The sequence below is a fragment of the Lepidochelys kempii genome, chromosome 1, assembly GCF_965140285.1.
Source record: "Lepidochelys kempii isolate rLepKem1 chromosome 1, rLepKem1.hap1, whole genome shotgun sequence".
In the NCBI taxonomy this organism is placed as follows: Eukaryota; Metazoa; Chordata; order Testudines; family Cheloniidae; genus Lepidochelys; species Lepidochelys kempii.
Window position 1 is genome coordinate 221006505 of NC_136380.1, and position 15864 is coordinate 221022368.

Here is a 15864-nt window from a genome sequence, read left to right on the forward strand (position 1 = left end):
TTTGCCTTATGCCTTTTTTTCTGTTACAGGACATAAGCTAACAGTTTACATATTCCCAGATATCAGGGATGTGTGCAAATGCACACCTGTGCTCTCTCACACTCTCACGCACACTAATTTAAATGGTGTTAGTAAGTCACACACCATTCCTCACACACCATTCTGAACTAGCATTGTTTTAGCTCATCTCTAGGTCTGATTAGCTGGAAAACAAAACTGATAATTAGTTGAAAATCAGAAAACAAATGAAGCCAGAAGGAAGTTATGTATAGAGTCATTGTTTGTTTAATACATTTTCATTTGAATCCTTTGACAGCTGTAGCCATATGGGTCTGGATTCAGCACTGAGACTGGTATTAATTGGGAGTAACTTCACTGAAACCAATGGAAATGTGAATGGGAGCTGAATCAAGCACCTGTTTATGCTCCTAAACATTCAAGCACCAATCCTACCACCCTTATTCACTCTGAGTAGCACCCACCTCTGAAAGTAGCCCCATAAATGTCTTTGTGATAGGGCGGTAGAGCTAAGCCCTCATATGGGCCTTGATCCAGAAAAGTAGGTGCTTACCTTTAAGCCTGGCAGCAGTCCCATTGGCTTCAGCGGATGGCTCACGTGCTTAATGTTAAGCACCTGCTTAGGAGCTCTGCGGTAGTTGGACCAGTGTTTATATGGAAATAAAGAGTTCGACAACTGGAGGTTCAAATTTCAGTGTAAGTATATATGTTTTAAACCATCACATTAAAACAATACCCTGGCCCTTTAGGTAAACAGGATTGTTTTATGATTATATGTACTATTTTCCCGCTTTCCTAACAGTGACTTCTATATATAATATATACTGAGTCCCCTGTCTCCTCAAGCAGAGTAAATGCTCTTGTGTGTCAGCCTTACCCAACGGGTTTGGATTGGTTTATACAAATAACATTGCTGGGATGGTGAAAATGGCTGAACTGTAAAGGGATAAGGATCAGCCTGCAGAAGTCCTTTTCCAAGAAGCACGTTGACGGGCTGATGCAGAACAGGAACTTGTTGTTTACACAGTTCACCATCTGTATCACAATGGCAGAATCCCACGGCATGTGTACGTAAACAGGGAGGCTGCTGCCTTGGTTAGCTATGCACTCTCCTTATTAACGAGTTATGCCCTTTGAAAATCTTCCACTATATTTTCCCCCACAAGCTGAAACCCTGAAGGATTTTTTCCCCAGGGAAAGTGACTTAACCTGGCAGAGCTGGTTGCAATAACTAACGCTGAAAGGATCAGGAGAAGAAAGAATATATAGAAGTGAAGGGCCATTCAGGATACACAGGGAAGAACTAGGGAAATTAAATATTGCATGTGGCAATTGCCTCATGCTGAAAGCACACACCTCCAAGAGTATCAGTGGCACAACTGGGCAGAAGTTCCCAACAGCTTGGAGTAGAGAGAGAGGCTTGTCAGTAATTAGCAGGCCTGTTAAGTTGCTTCTCAACCCTGACCAAGCTGCGTTCAAGCTCACTGCTCTCTTTGGAGTAGCTTCCTTGCCAGTATCTGGGATTCAATCACAAGGTCAACCGCCTGCAGGTTATGTAATTTGGGATTTGCCACCCCAGGGTACACAGAGTCCCATGCTAGCGAGGGTCATCTTGTACTGTTGCCATGATAGGCGCACTGCAGCTGCTGTTAGAGCTGGCCTCCCCACTTCTTCGATAGGGAAGGTGCTGGTGAGGAGATTAAAACCCTGCATTTCCTTGTTGTTGTTCAGGCTGGGGAGCTGGGATTCATGAGTGAGAGGCATGTAGATGGATGTCCCCCAAGAACAGGGGAGCCAGGAGTGGGAGCTAATTCGGTGCTGGGTTGCAGTAAGCACAGCCACCAGTGAATCCAACACTGACAGCTAGGATTGCTATGAAAACCATCCAGCATTTAATTACCTCACTAGCATCTTTCTCACCTTCTAGAAATGTGCTGTATAAACAATAAACAAACACCCACTGGAGATGAGGAAACTCAGGAAGCATAAGAAACCTGCAGGAGGTTTTCTTGATCTGGGATGAAGCAGGAGAGAGTCTTATACTACCCAATTACAGCTGTATCCTCAAATGAACTATATGATGCCCCTTCCACCTTTCATTATGCTGCCATATCTTCCTGCAGGTAGTTCACTGGCATCTCCTGTGGCATCAGCTTTGCTCTTCTTACAAGTAAAATGTACGATTGGGGATTGGTCCTGCTTTGAGCAGGGGTTGGACTAGATGACCTCCTGAGGTCCCTTCCAACCCTGATATTCTATGATTCTATGCATCATTTCACTTCTCCTTCATCTGTTTCAGCTCTCTGCAAGGCAAACATATCCTTCACACTGCTACTCACAAGCTGTCTGCAGCACTGGCTGGACAAATAGAGATGATTAGCATGAATCTACAAGATGGGGCAAATCATCCTGCTCTTCTGGGGCATGGTTATGGTGTGTTTATGAGATGAGGCAAATTCTGCTCATCCCCCATATGGGGAACTGTACCTTTAAGAGACTCTGACATGTGCCAGACATGGAGGATCCTGTGAACAGTGGAACCTGTGAGAGTTGGTTGAAAGTAGTTGGAATTTTTATAACTGAAAATTTTCATTTAAAAATAAAGGGAAAAGATCTGACACCCCCCCCTTTTTTTGAGAATTTCCCTTGCTCCCCTCATCCCCACTTTTAACAGGTCTACAAGTGGCTTAATTTTTCTACATGCAGGGGGACAGGATTTGTGGAGCCAATGCAAGGAGTGTGCAACCTCTGTATGTTCTCTGATTCTGCGAAGTTACCTTTGTGTCACAGCAAATAGGGAATTTGAAGGTGGTGGAAGCAGGGATACATAGAGCCCTGCACCGATACAAAATGTGTACCCGCATCCGATCTGCAGACATGGTTTGCAGATATCTGCAGATTTGCAGGGCTCTAGAGATAGGGCCAGTGGATGCAAAGGTAATTCCCCTCAGTGAAAGAGGATAAAGGAATAGATAGCACAAAGGTTACTTCAGCCTTGAAGCCATGAGTGTGGCCTGGGACAAAAGATTATTTTGCCCAAGATTCTGAGTCAATCTTCTTCATACAGGCCAGCTGCTGAGGTTGATTCTGGAGGCAGGATACAGAGCTAAGTGAACAAATCCATGCAAGGGTATCAAACTGTTAGTTGTCTCTTTTTCTTGGTTCAGAGTATCCAGCCAGCAACACTATTCCTGACAGAACCATGTTAACACATCCCACGCAGCACACCGTACAACAGTGTATGTACCAGTGTATTCTAGGACACTTGAAGCATCTACATCCTGGTGCCCAGCACAGTTATTGAGAATTAAGTCAGGCTTTAAATTTTCCTCCAAATATTTACTCCCATCTACTGGGAGAGTTGTGGGGGATTCTGGGAGTTTTGTGTGACATTCCAGAATTCCCCACCCCCAGTCAACCTCACTACAGTTTGTCAGCTTGAATCTTGGACTGAACCAGACTGGAGTAGTCATGCTGGCTCTTTACGCTAGCAGCCAGTCTCACAAGAGATTGGTGGGCCTGGGAAAGTCATGCAACTGATGATGGTCAGCATTAGTAATACGTGGAATCCAGGTTATATTAAAAAGTTCAATATAATAGGACTGAACTATGGTGTATAGGGCACTGCCTCAGAGAAGCCTAAGGAGGAGCAGTGGTTCCAGTGGTCTGATATTAATGCTGCCCTACCCATGTCCTGGAATGTCTTGTCTTAATGGAGCACTCACTTTGAACCACAGCCTCAAACTCTACTCAAAAGCGGGATGATATAGTCCTGGGAGTGGCTACAGAATGTCCAAATGAAGGATATCTTGAGCTTTCTCTGTATGCATCTTGGACCTACCTAAGAGCAAGAGACTATCCCAATGAAAGTTTCATTCTTCATACACAAGGCAAGAGTCATTGCTTTGTGAACACTAGTTACAAATACACAGCATTACTTCCTGGCACACGGGGTGTGGGCAAGTGTATAGTAGGGTGAATGCTGTGGAGAAGCCTAAGAACACTTGTTTGTATGAGAAGAGACAGAAAGTGGGACACCTTTCCATCATGCACCAGGAATATTCATGGGGTCTCAGTTTCTATGGGGATCTGTGCAATCCTGCCAGGCCTTTTGTTTTCTTGAAGTAGTCTGGATAAGTTTCAATAGCCAACAAGGGCTAAGAAAGGCAGATTTCAAGTTTTAAAAGGCTCCTTAGTTCTTCAGAAAGGAGCAGTAAAGGACAAAAGTACTTTAAAAAAATTGTACTTTACCTTTATTGCACGTATTACACTAAAGAACATTGTCTAAACCCAGAGCCAAGGTGACACTTCAGCCACTGAAATCCAGGTGTAAGGAAAAAGATGTTAGTCTCAGCCAGACACCAAAGGCAGAGTGAATCGCTACGTTTCAAGGAGATATAAAAAATCTGTATGAAAAATGCAGAGTAATGTTTATTTTTAAAGGAAAGACATCCCCCCTCCCCGCCCCCAATAGAATCACAGAAATGTAGGCCTGAAAGGGAGCTCAAGAGGTCATCTTAGCCATCCCCTCCACACTCAGAGGAAAGATTTAAGTATACTATATTTTGTTCATGGTACAAAATGAAATACAGTGCAAATTTTTCACATTTGTGTGGTACCACAGCGTATGTTCTTTTGCTGAAGTAGGGAAAATGTGGATATGGCACATTAGGCATCACATAAAGATGCCCCTTAAAATACAGGACAGGTGGTCAAAATGCTCATGTCAAATGCAATTGTGCAGCGAAGCTGATGGACAAATCCTGGATTTTGCCACAGAAATGTTGCTTTCTGCTCTTGAGCTTCTCCTCCCATCAGTTTGCTTTCCTCACCCTCTTATTTTGTCTGTTTTTTGGTTTTCCCCACTAGGAAGAGTTTGGATTTCCTGTGCCTGCTTCTGTACATCTTCCTTAACAGGACAAAGTGGGAGAGAGAACCTTCCATCCTAAGGACTAAAGCTGATCCAGAACTTGGTTCTCTGCAAATTTCAATTTTTGGAGGAAATTCAAAACACTGAAAAAATTGATATGAAAACCAAAATATTTTTATTCTGAAATGTTGCTGCAGGGCCTAATGGGAATTCTAGTTCAGGTGCCCCACTCACCTCGATAGGCTGGGCTTTCTGGTCAGACTACATCTCCCATGATACACCATGGTCTTCCCTCTTGGAGATGGGAGATGGTGCATCATGGGAGTCCCTGGCTATGGGGCATCATGAGAGATGATGTTCAGCCAGGGAGCCCAGCCCATAGAAGACAATGGGGACAAGAGGCAACTGAATGACAACTACCATGAGGCACCATGGCAGAATTTCAAAGTCAAAATATTTTGGTTTTATAGCATTCAGTTTTTCAGTGTTTACATGGAAAAACAACAAGGAGTCCGGTGCACCTTAAAGACTAACAGATTTATTTGAGCATAAGCTTTAGTGGGTAAAAACCTCACTTCTTCAGATGCATGGAAAAAGTTTGAGCAGCTCTTTTTGAGGACATCATGTATCACACAAACCTTCTTTCAGGGATGACTTGGGGAATGTCTGTGTTTAACTTAGCATCCAGGCTTGTCTGAAGGAAAACAAGCTACTGAACTACTCTCCTGCAGACCTTAGGAAATCCACATTAGGGGAGACTGTGTATCCGGTTCTAGTGGTGAAGGAACACGGGCAGAAGAGACTATAGTATTTGTGTGGCAGTTACCATACAATGCTCCCATAAACACATAATTTCCAGTTTGATGCACAATTAATCAAAAGATTATTACAAGACTCCTTCCATTTTGAAACATTTAAGTTTCATGCCTCACAAGTCTTCACTAGAAACTTATACTATAGAAGACTGGAAGGGACCCTGAGATGTCATCTTGTCCAGCCCCCCGTGCTGAGGTAGGACAAAGTAAACCTAGACAATCCTTGACAGGTGTTTGTCTAGCCTGTTCTTAAAAACCTCCTATGACGGGGGTTCTACAACCTCCCTTGGAAGCCTATTCCAGAGCTTAACTACCCTTGTAGTTAGAAAATTTTTCCTAATATTTAACCTAAATCTCTCTTGCTGCAAATTAAGCTGATAACTTCTAGTTCTACCTTCAGTGTACATGGAAAATAATTGATCACAGTCCTCTTCATAACAGCCCTTAACATATTTGAAGACTGTTAGGTCCTAATCCAGCCCTCTTTTCTCAAGACTAAACATGCCCAGTTTTTTAATATTTCCTCATAGGTCAAGGTTTTCCAAACCTTTTACAATTTTTGTTTTTCTATTCTGGACTCCCTCCACTTTGTCCACATCTTCCTTAAAGTGTAGCACCCAGAACTGGACACAGTACTCCAGATGAGGCTTCACCACTGCTGAATAGAGTGGGACAGTTACCTCCTGGGTCTTACATATGACACTCCTATAAAAACATCCCAGAATGATATTAGCTTTTTTCGTAAGCCCATCACATTGTTGGTGCATATCCAATTTGTGATCTGCTACAACCCCCAGAGCCTTTTCAATAATACTTCTGCCTAGCCAGTTATTCCCCATTTTGTAGTTGTGCAGATGATGTTTCCTTCCTGAGTGTAGTACTTTGCATTTGTCTCTGTTGAATTTTATCTTGTTGAATTCAGACCAATTCTTCAATTGTCAAGGTCATTTTGAACTCTAATCCTGTCTTCCAAAGGGATTGCAACCCCTCCCAGCATGATCTCATCTGCAAATTTCAATTAGTTTTGCACTCACCTTATAGTAATTTCATCTAGACCACATTTCTCTAGTTTGCTTATGTGAATGATTCAGACATATTACTAGGCCAGTAACCCTGTCAAAGATGGAAATGAGGTTGGTTTGGCATGATTTGTTCTTGACAAAGCCATGCTATTTATTTATTTATATAATAGCCATGCTATTATAACTCTACTATCCTCTTGGCACTTACAAACAGATTGTTTAATAATTTGTTCCACTATCTTTCTAGGTGACTAGTCTATAATTTCTTAGTCCTCCTTGTTCCCCTTTTTAAAGATATGTACTATAATTACTTGACTCCATCTTTTGGGACCTCACCTATCCTCCATGAGTTATCAAAGATAATTGCTAATGGTTCTGAGATTGCTTCAGGTGGTTCCTTAAGTACTCAAGGATGAATTCCATCAGGCCCTGCCAACTTGAATACATCTAACTTATCTAAATATCCTTTCCCTATTTTGTCTTGCATTCCTTTCCCCTTGTTGTTAATATTGTGTTAAGAATCTGGTATTGGAACAATTTACCAAGGGTCATGGTGGATTCTCCATTACTGACAATATTTAAATCAAGAGTGGATGTTGCTCTAAAAGATCGGCTCTAGGAATTATTTTGTGGAAGTTCCATGGCATATACTATAAGGGGATCAGACTAGATGATCACAATTGGCCCTTCTGGCCTTAGATTCATAGATTCTATGGTCCCCATTAATGTTTTTAATGAAGAATGAAGCAAAATAGGCATTAAACACCTCATCTTTCTTGATGTCACTGTTGTTAACTTTCCTTCCCCACTAAATGGACAACCTGGTCTTGGTCTTTCTCTTGCTCCTAATCAGGGCTGGATTATGACATTCTGAGGCCCTAAATTATGTCAAGTGTAAGAGGCCCCGTACCATAAAAATATTGAATTTATTATTTTCACAGAAAGTACATTGACTATATAAACACAAAAGTTTTATATCTGCGTATATACAAAGGCAAAGTTGTAAAAATAGAATAATCTAACTAAAACATGTCATGCAATATGCCTGTTTGCATTATAAAGTAGTTTCAAATTAACATATTTTCGTCTGAGTTCTTAATTAGTAGATGTGAAAGCTTTATATCTACAGCAACACAAAAGCAGTCACAGTTACACAGACCAGCTTACCTAATGGAAGCAGTACTACCTGCAGTATGTCTGTTTGCACATCACATTAATTTTAACAGTGAAATTCAGAACATTTTCTCTCATGATTTTTGAAAGGCAAAATCATTGATGATGTCCTCAAATGCTAAGCTACGGAGTTTGTCACTTTCAATACACAGAATGCTTAGGGCAGATAGCTTTTCTTGCAGCATTTTCTAGGCAGAGATCTCTCTTCGTGTTTGCTTCTCTATCCTCTGTATCCCCCAGGATCACTAATTAATCTTGAGTAAACAGCTCGGACACACAGAATGACAACAAACTATACATGCGAAAGAGAGAGAGAATTTACCAGAAAAAAACTGGTAATCTCTAGTCAGGCATTGATAAAGTGAGAAAAACTAGTCTATATTCAAGCAAATATATTGCATATTAGAGGCTTTAATAGCCTATAAATCATATATGCACATAGTTTGAAATAACTTGCTCACCAAGTACTCAGAATATTTGGATATATATGTATATCTTCCTTCACTTCTCTCAATACCCTCTATTTATCCTTTCATCAGCATTCTCTGATATTTACTGTGAAGGTTCCCGAAACTGTTGGAGGGAAGCGAACACACATTTATCCTCCTCAAGAGCCACTCGATCCAAGTCCGTAAGACGATCACCTGCAAACTCAATCACGTGAAGCATGGATAGTGCATGAAGCGGAGAGCGGCGTGCACACTAAAATACAAAATTGTATATATGTACAGATCAAAAGAAGAAAGAACACACTAACACTTAAGAAAACAAAGAAAAGCAGGAGCGAAGGCACTATACGACTGAGCATGCTATACTGTAAACAAAAGATGGCGGTCTTCTGGCTATTACCAGCTAAGGGGGACACTATACATGACGTCAGTCCTAGGATGAGTCCCATATGAGTATGAGCTTGGTAGGATTGCTTCACGACACTGCCGTGTCCGAACTCACATTTTTCCCGATTTTATCGGCAGTAAGATCAATTATTTATTTCTTTAAATAAATTATGAAGGCATGGTCAGAATTTTACCAGTAGCAGGTGGCCAAAAAATCGCTGCCTTAGGAGACTGATAGCAGACTTATCGTAGAAATACTAATTTTACAAGTGCAATTATCATTTTTTTCTCAGTCCTGATCCTCCCACCTGTCAATAATGAACAATTAGCGAAGGGTAAGGGTAGGGTAATGGTATTTGTGTAGCCAAATGTGTGTATTTTTTGTCATATTTGAATGAAAATGTCTGTATTTAGAGAGAATCTTCTTTCCCCATATCTCCTTTATTTATCAACTGATTTTGATAAAATTGGAAATGGAGTCAATTTTTTTCATTTTTAGAGGCTCCTCATATTGCGAGGCCCTAAAATGTAGCTTAGTTAGCTCATGCCTTAATCCAGCCCTGCTCCTAATGTAATTATAGAACCTCTTCTTCTTGTCTTTTATGTCCCACACTTGGTATTACTCATTTTGTGCTTTAGCTTTTCTGATTTTGTCCCTACATGTTTGTGTGCTATTCTTTGCACTCATCTTTAGCAACTTGTCCAGGTTTCCACTTTTTGTAGGATTCCTTTCTGATATTCTGGTCAGTAAAGAGCTCCTGATGCAGCCATATTGGTGTTTTACTATTCTCCCTATCTTTTCTTTGCATTGGCATAGTTTGCTGTTGCACCTTTAATATTGTCTCTATGAGAAGCTGCCAGCTCTCCGGAATGCCTTTTTCCCAAAGATGTTCTTCCCCTGGGACCTTTCCCACTGAAAGTTTGGGTTTGTTCCAATCTGAGTTTGTTCCAATCTGCTTTTTTGAAGTCCATTGTCTATATTCTGCTGTTCTAACTCCTTCCTTTCCTTAAAATCACTAAATCTATCATTTAATGAACACTTTCACCCAGAGTGCCTTCTACCGTCAGATTCTCAACCAATTCCTTCCTGTTAGTTAGAATCAGGTCTAAAAAGGCTGTCTTCTTGGTTATTTCCTTCATCTTTTGAAACAAAAAGTTGCCCCCAATGCATTCCCAGAACTTATTGGAAATTTTGTGTTTTGCCGTATTATTTTTCCAACAGATGTCTGCGTTGTTAAAGTCCCCCATCCCTACCAGGTTTTGTGTTTTGGATATTTCTGTTATTTGTTCTATAAATGCCTCATCACCTTCAACTGATTTTATAGTTTATAGAAGACCGCTACTTTGACATGGCCCCTGTCCCCACCCTTTTATCTTTACCAAGAGACTTTCAGCTGGTCTGTTTCTCACCTCCTTCTGGACCTCAGAACAAGTGTATACATTTCTGATGTATAATGCTATACCTTCTCCCTTTTTTCCCCTGCCTGTCCTTCTTGAACAAGTTATTCCTGTCATGAGATTTATCCCATAGAGTCTCTGTGATGCCAAGTAAATCATATTTTTTCTTTCGTACTAATACTTCCAGTTCTTCCTGTTTATTCCCTATATTCCTTGCATTTGTGTGTAAACATCTAAGAGGTTGAGCAGATTCCCCACTGTTATCACCCTTGTTCTTGTATGTCCCTATTGTAATTTTCTGCTTCCCCCCAACATTTAGTCCTCTGTTAAGCTCACCTTTTTAAACCTAACTTTCGACTTTTGTGTCCTGCCCCTTTTGAACCTAGTTTAAAGCCTACCCCTAAGTTGGTGAGTGGTGTGTGAAGATGCTGTTCCCCTTCTTGGTTAGGTGGACCCCATCTCTTCCCGGCACTCCTTCTTCCTGGAACTGAATCCCATGGTCAAAGAAGCTGTCACAGTTCCCTCCCCACTCTGAACTCTAGGGTACAGATGTGGGGACCCGCATGAGAGACCCCCCCCAAGCTTATTTCTACCAGCTTAGGTTAAAAACTCCCCAAGGCACAAATTCTCCCTTGTACCTTGGATTAGGTAATGCTGCCACCACCAAGTGAGTTAGACAAACTCAGGGAAAGGACCACTTGGAGTTCCTACTCCCCTCTAATATCCCCCCAAGCCCCGCACCTTCTTTACTGGGGAAGCTTGAGAATAAACAAGATGAGCACAGACCAACCTTGGGTTTTTTTAGGACACACAAAAAATCCCCAATCAGATTCTAAAAGAAACAGAACTTTATTAGAAAGAAAAAAGGTAAAAGAAGCACCTCTGTAAAATTGGAATGGAAGATAATCTTACAGGGCAATCAGATTCAAAAACACAGAGGATTTCCCTCTGGGCCGAACTTTAAAGTTACAAAAAGAAGACCAGGAATACACCTTCCTCTCAGCACAGAGAAAATCACAAGCCAAAACAAAAATAAGCTAATGCATTCCCTTGCTAGTACTTACTAATTCTAATGGCGTTGGATTGCTTGCTTCCTTGATCTGTGTCTGGCAAGCATACAGAACAGACAGACTCAAACCTCCCACGCTCTCCCCCGCCTCACCCCGCCCCAGATTTGAAAGTATCTTGTCCCCTTGTTGGTCCTTTTGGTCAGATGCCAGCCAGGTTACCTGAGCTTCTTAACCCTTTACAGGTAAAAGGATTTTGTGCCTCTGGCCAAGAGGGATTTTATAGTATTGTATACAGGAAGGTTGTTACCCTTCCCTTTATATTTATGACAGAAGCTGAAACCCACCCAGCAATACCATCTGTGCAGCCATGCATTCATCTCCAGGGTACATGTGTCCCTCTGTGGATCCTCACCCACAAGCAGGAGGATGGACAAGAATACCACCTGTGCCCCGGACTCCTTCAACAGTGCTCCCCAAGCCTTGTAGTCACTGCAGATCTGCTCATGCTGCGACCTGGCAGCATCATTAGTGTCCACATGGATGAGCAGCATGGGGTAGTGTTCAGGGAGACAGATGAACCTTGGAAATCTTTTCATACTGTTTCAGATGTGGATTCTAGGAAGCCAGCACAGCTCCCAGGACAACATGTCACATCAGCAGATGGAGCCTCTGTCCCCCTCAGAAGGGAGTCACAGACCACCACCACTCTAAGTCTTCTCCTCTTGGGTGTGGTGTTAGAAACACCACCGCAAGGAGTCACATTAGCTAACCCAACATTAAGCATGACTTTGCATTTCAATGTAGATAGGGACAAGTTGTGTTTAGCATCATCTCAGCTGGTTGTGGTTAAACCAGTAGAGGTTCCAGTAGAGGTTAATCCAACCAGTGGACACAACATTAAATACTACAGTCAAGATTTTCAAAAGGGACAAGTGAGTTTGGGTTCCTGAATGTTTAGATACCCAACTGGAGACACCTTAAAGGAGCCTGATTTGCAAACATCACTGAGCACTGCTTTCTAAAAAGGCCTCTTTATGGTCCCTCAGATAAGGCATCAAAACATGGATGTCAACTTCTCTCTGACTACAGTGACTACAAAGCTGGGTTAAACATTGTGTTAGCTAGGGTCCAACATGACATAATTATTTTAGTTCAGACAACTCCATATTCTTTCACTACAACAGGGCAAGTCTGGCCCTATTCAATGGTCTTATGGTTACTAGTTGGGTTAAGAAGTTCTTCCAACTGGAAGGTTAACTGCAAAAGGGGAGAGAGAGAGAGAGAGAGAGAGGCCAAAGAGAAGGAAGAAAATTACTGGTGTCCACTACATCTCCTTTTTAAAAATCCTCTCTCCCCTGGATTAATAAGAAGAGCCCTACCAAATTCACTGTCCATTTTGGTCAATTTCACAGTTATAGGATTTTTAAAATAATAAACGTAATGATTTCAGCTATTTTAAACCTGAAATTTCACAGTATTGTAATTGTAGGGGTCCTGACCCAAAAAGGATTTGTGTGGGCTGGTCACAAAGTTATTGTAGCAGGGTTGCGGTACTGCTACCCTTACTTCTGGGCTGCTGCTGACGTCAGGGCTGTTTTCAGAGCTTGGCAGCTGGAGAATGGCGGCTGCTGGCCAGGAGCCCAGCTCTGAAGGCAGAGCCGCTGCCAGCAGCAGCAAAGAAATAAGGATTGCAATACCATGCTGCTGCTGGCGGGGCACTGCCTTCAGAGCTGGGCAGTGCAAAAGTAAAGGTGGAAATAATGCGACCAATGTTCCCCCTAATTTTTTCCATCCATGTGTGGAATAGATTTTTGTTATGTAATATAGAAGCTGTTTTGTGCTGGCTTCGTAAATCTTAGTATTGGAATATCCGCCAGGTTTGTCTACCCCGTTCTGTTTGAAGTTCACCAAAACTGAGGGTATGTCTAAACTATGAAGTTAGGTTGATTTTATAGAAGTCGATCTTTAGAAATTGATTTTATATAGTCGATTGTGTATGTCCCCACTAAGCACATTAAGTCGGTGGGGTGCGTCCTCAATACCGTGGCTAGCATCGACTCACGGAGCAGTGCACTGTGGGTAGCTATCCCACAGTTCCCACGGTCTCCACTGCCCATTGGAATTCTGGGTTAAGCTCCCAATGCCTGATGGGGCAAAAACATTGTCACGGGTGGTTTTGGGTACATGTCATCAGTCTCCCCTTCCTCCCTCCGTGAAAGCAACTGCAGACAATTGTTTTTCACCTTTTTTCCTGGGTTACCCATGCAGACACCATAGCATGGCAAGCATGGAGCCTGCTTAGCTCACCGCTGCTGTTGTGGGCATTGTAAACACCTCGTGCATTATCCTGGAGTATGTACAGAACCTGGCTAAGAGACGCCAGCATGAGGACGATTGTGAGGAGGACATGGACACAGACATTCCTGAAAGCACGGGATGTGGCAATTGGCACATCATGATGGCAGTGGGGCTGGTTGATACAGTGGAATGCTGATTCTGGGCCAGGCAACAAGCACAGACTGGTGGGACCGCATAGTGTTGCGGGTATGGGATGATTCACAGTGGCTGAGAAACTTTCACATGCGTAAGCATACTTTCCTGGAACTTTGTGAGTTGCTTTCCCCCGCCTTGAAGCACAGGAATACCAAGATGAGAGCTGCCCTGGCAGTTGAGAAACGAGTGGTGATAGCCCTGTGGAAGCTTGCAACGCTTGACTACTACCGGTCAGTCGGGAATCAATTTGGAGTGGGCAAATCTACTGTGGGGACTGCTGTGATCCAAGTAGCCAATGCTATCACTGAGGTTCTGTTATCAAGGGTAGTGACTCTGGGAAATGTGCAGGTCATACTGGATGGCTTTGCTGCAATGGGGTTCCCTAACTGTGATGGGGTGATAGACAAAACACATATCCCTATCTTGGCACCGGACCACCTTGCCAACCAGTACGCAAACCACAAGGAGTACTTCTCAATGGTGCTGCAAGCACTGGTGGATCACAAGGGACGTTTCACCGACATCAACATGGGATGGCAGGGAAAGGTGCATGATGCTCGCATCTTTAGGAACTCCGGGCTGTTTGAGCAGCTGCAAGAAGGGACTTACTTCCCAGACCAGAAACTTACCATTAGGGATGTTGAAATGCCAACAGTCATCCTTGGGGACCCAACCTACCCCTTGATCCCATGGCTCCTGAAGCCGTACACAAGCAGCCTGGACAGTAGTAAAGAATAATTCAACTATAGGCTGAGCAAGTGCAGAATGGTGGTAGAATGTGCCTTTGGACTTTTAAAAGCTCGCTAGCGCTGTTTGCTGACTAGGTTAGACCTCAGTGCAACCAATATTCCCATTGTTATTACTGCTTGTTGTGTGCTCCATAATATCTGTGAGAGAAAGGGGGAGACGTTTATGGCAGGGTGGGAGGTTGAGGCAAATCGCCTGGCGGCTGATTTGGAGCAGCCAGACACCAGGGCGATTAGAAGAGCACAGCTAGGTGCAATGCACATCAGAGAGGCTTTGAAAACCAGTTTCATGACTGGCCAGGCTACGGTGTGACAGTTGTCTGTGTTTCTCCTTGCTGCAAACCCACACCCTTTGTTGATTTTAATTCCCTGTAAGGCAACCACCCTCCCCGCTTTGATCACAGCTGGCAAAGGAAATAAAATAACTATTGTTTTGAAACCATGCATTCTTTCTTTATTAATTTTTTTTTTAAAAAGTGAGATAACTGACAAGGTAGCCCGGGTGGGGTGGGGTGGGGGAGGAGGGAAGGACAAGGCCACATTGCTTATTGTAGCAACACTACAAATCAAAACTGTTTGAATGACAGCTTTCTGTTGCTTGGGCCATCCTCTGGAGTGGAGTGGCTGGGTGCCTGGAGCCTCCCCGCCCACGTTCTTGGGCGTCTGGGTGAGGAGGATATGGAACGCGGGGAGGAGGGCAGGCGGTTATACAATGGATGCAGCGGGGTCTGTGCTCTTGTTGGCTTTCCTGCAGCTCCACCAGATGCCTCATTATATCTGTTTGCTCCCCCATTAGCATGAGCATCGCCGCCAGTCACTTAATGCTTTTCTGGCCTCTGCCGTTGAATGCCTCCATGCATTCAGCTGTTCCCTATCAGTGCGGGAGGACTGCATGAGCTCAGAAAACACGTCAGCGCGAGTGTGGTTTTCTTGCCTTCTAATCTGCCATAACCTGAGGGATGGAGATGATAGGGGGAGCATAGAAACATTTGCACCTGCGGTGGGATAAAAAAGGAGAGTAAAATTTAAGATGATACATTTCTGAGAACAAAAGGGAGACTTTCTCAGTGAATCAAGCAATTCACAGCAGACAGCACATGTGCTTTAGGTACAAACTCGCATTTTGCCTTTTTATATTGAGCGTCTGCCGGTATGGTGACACATCACACATGGCTGGGCAACAGAATTTGGTTTCCAGGCAGCCACGGTAAGCCAAAGGGTACGTGGGTTTGGCTTCTTATGCCTTCATAACATGTGAGAATGGTTTCAAACTGCAGCGCCCTCCTTTTCCATAGCAAGCAATGCTGGTTGGGTTTCACATTTAAAAGGAGGGGCTGCGGTTTTCGGGTGGATGTGCAGCACACACCTCCCGCCACCCCTCCACGTGGCTATTTGGGATGATCCCTTCACCATTCCCCCAGCGGCGTGGCTATTCTCCGGAATGATCCCTTTTAGCCAAGCACAAACAACCCAGCATGAACAG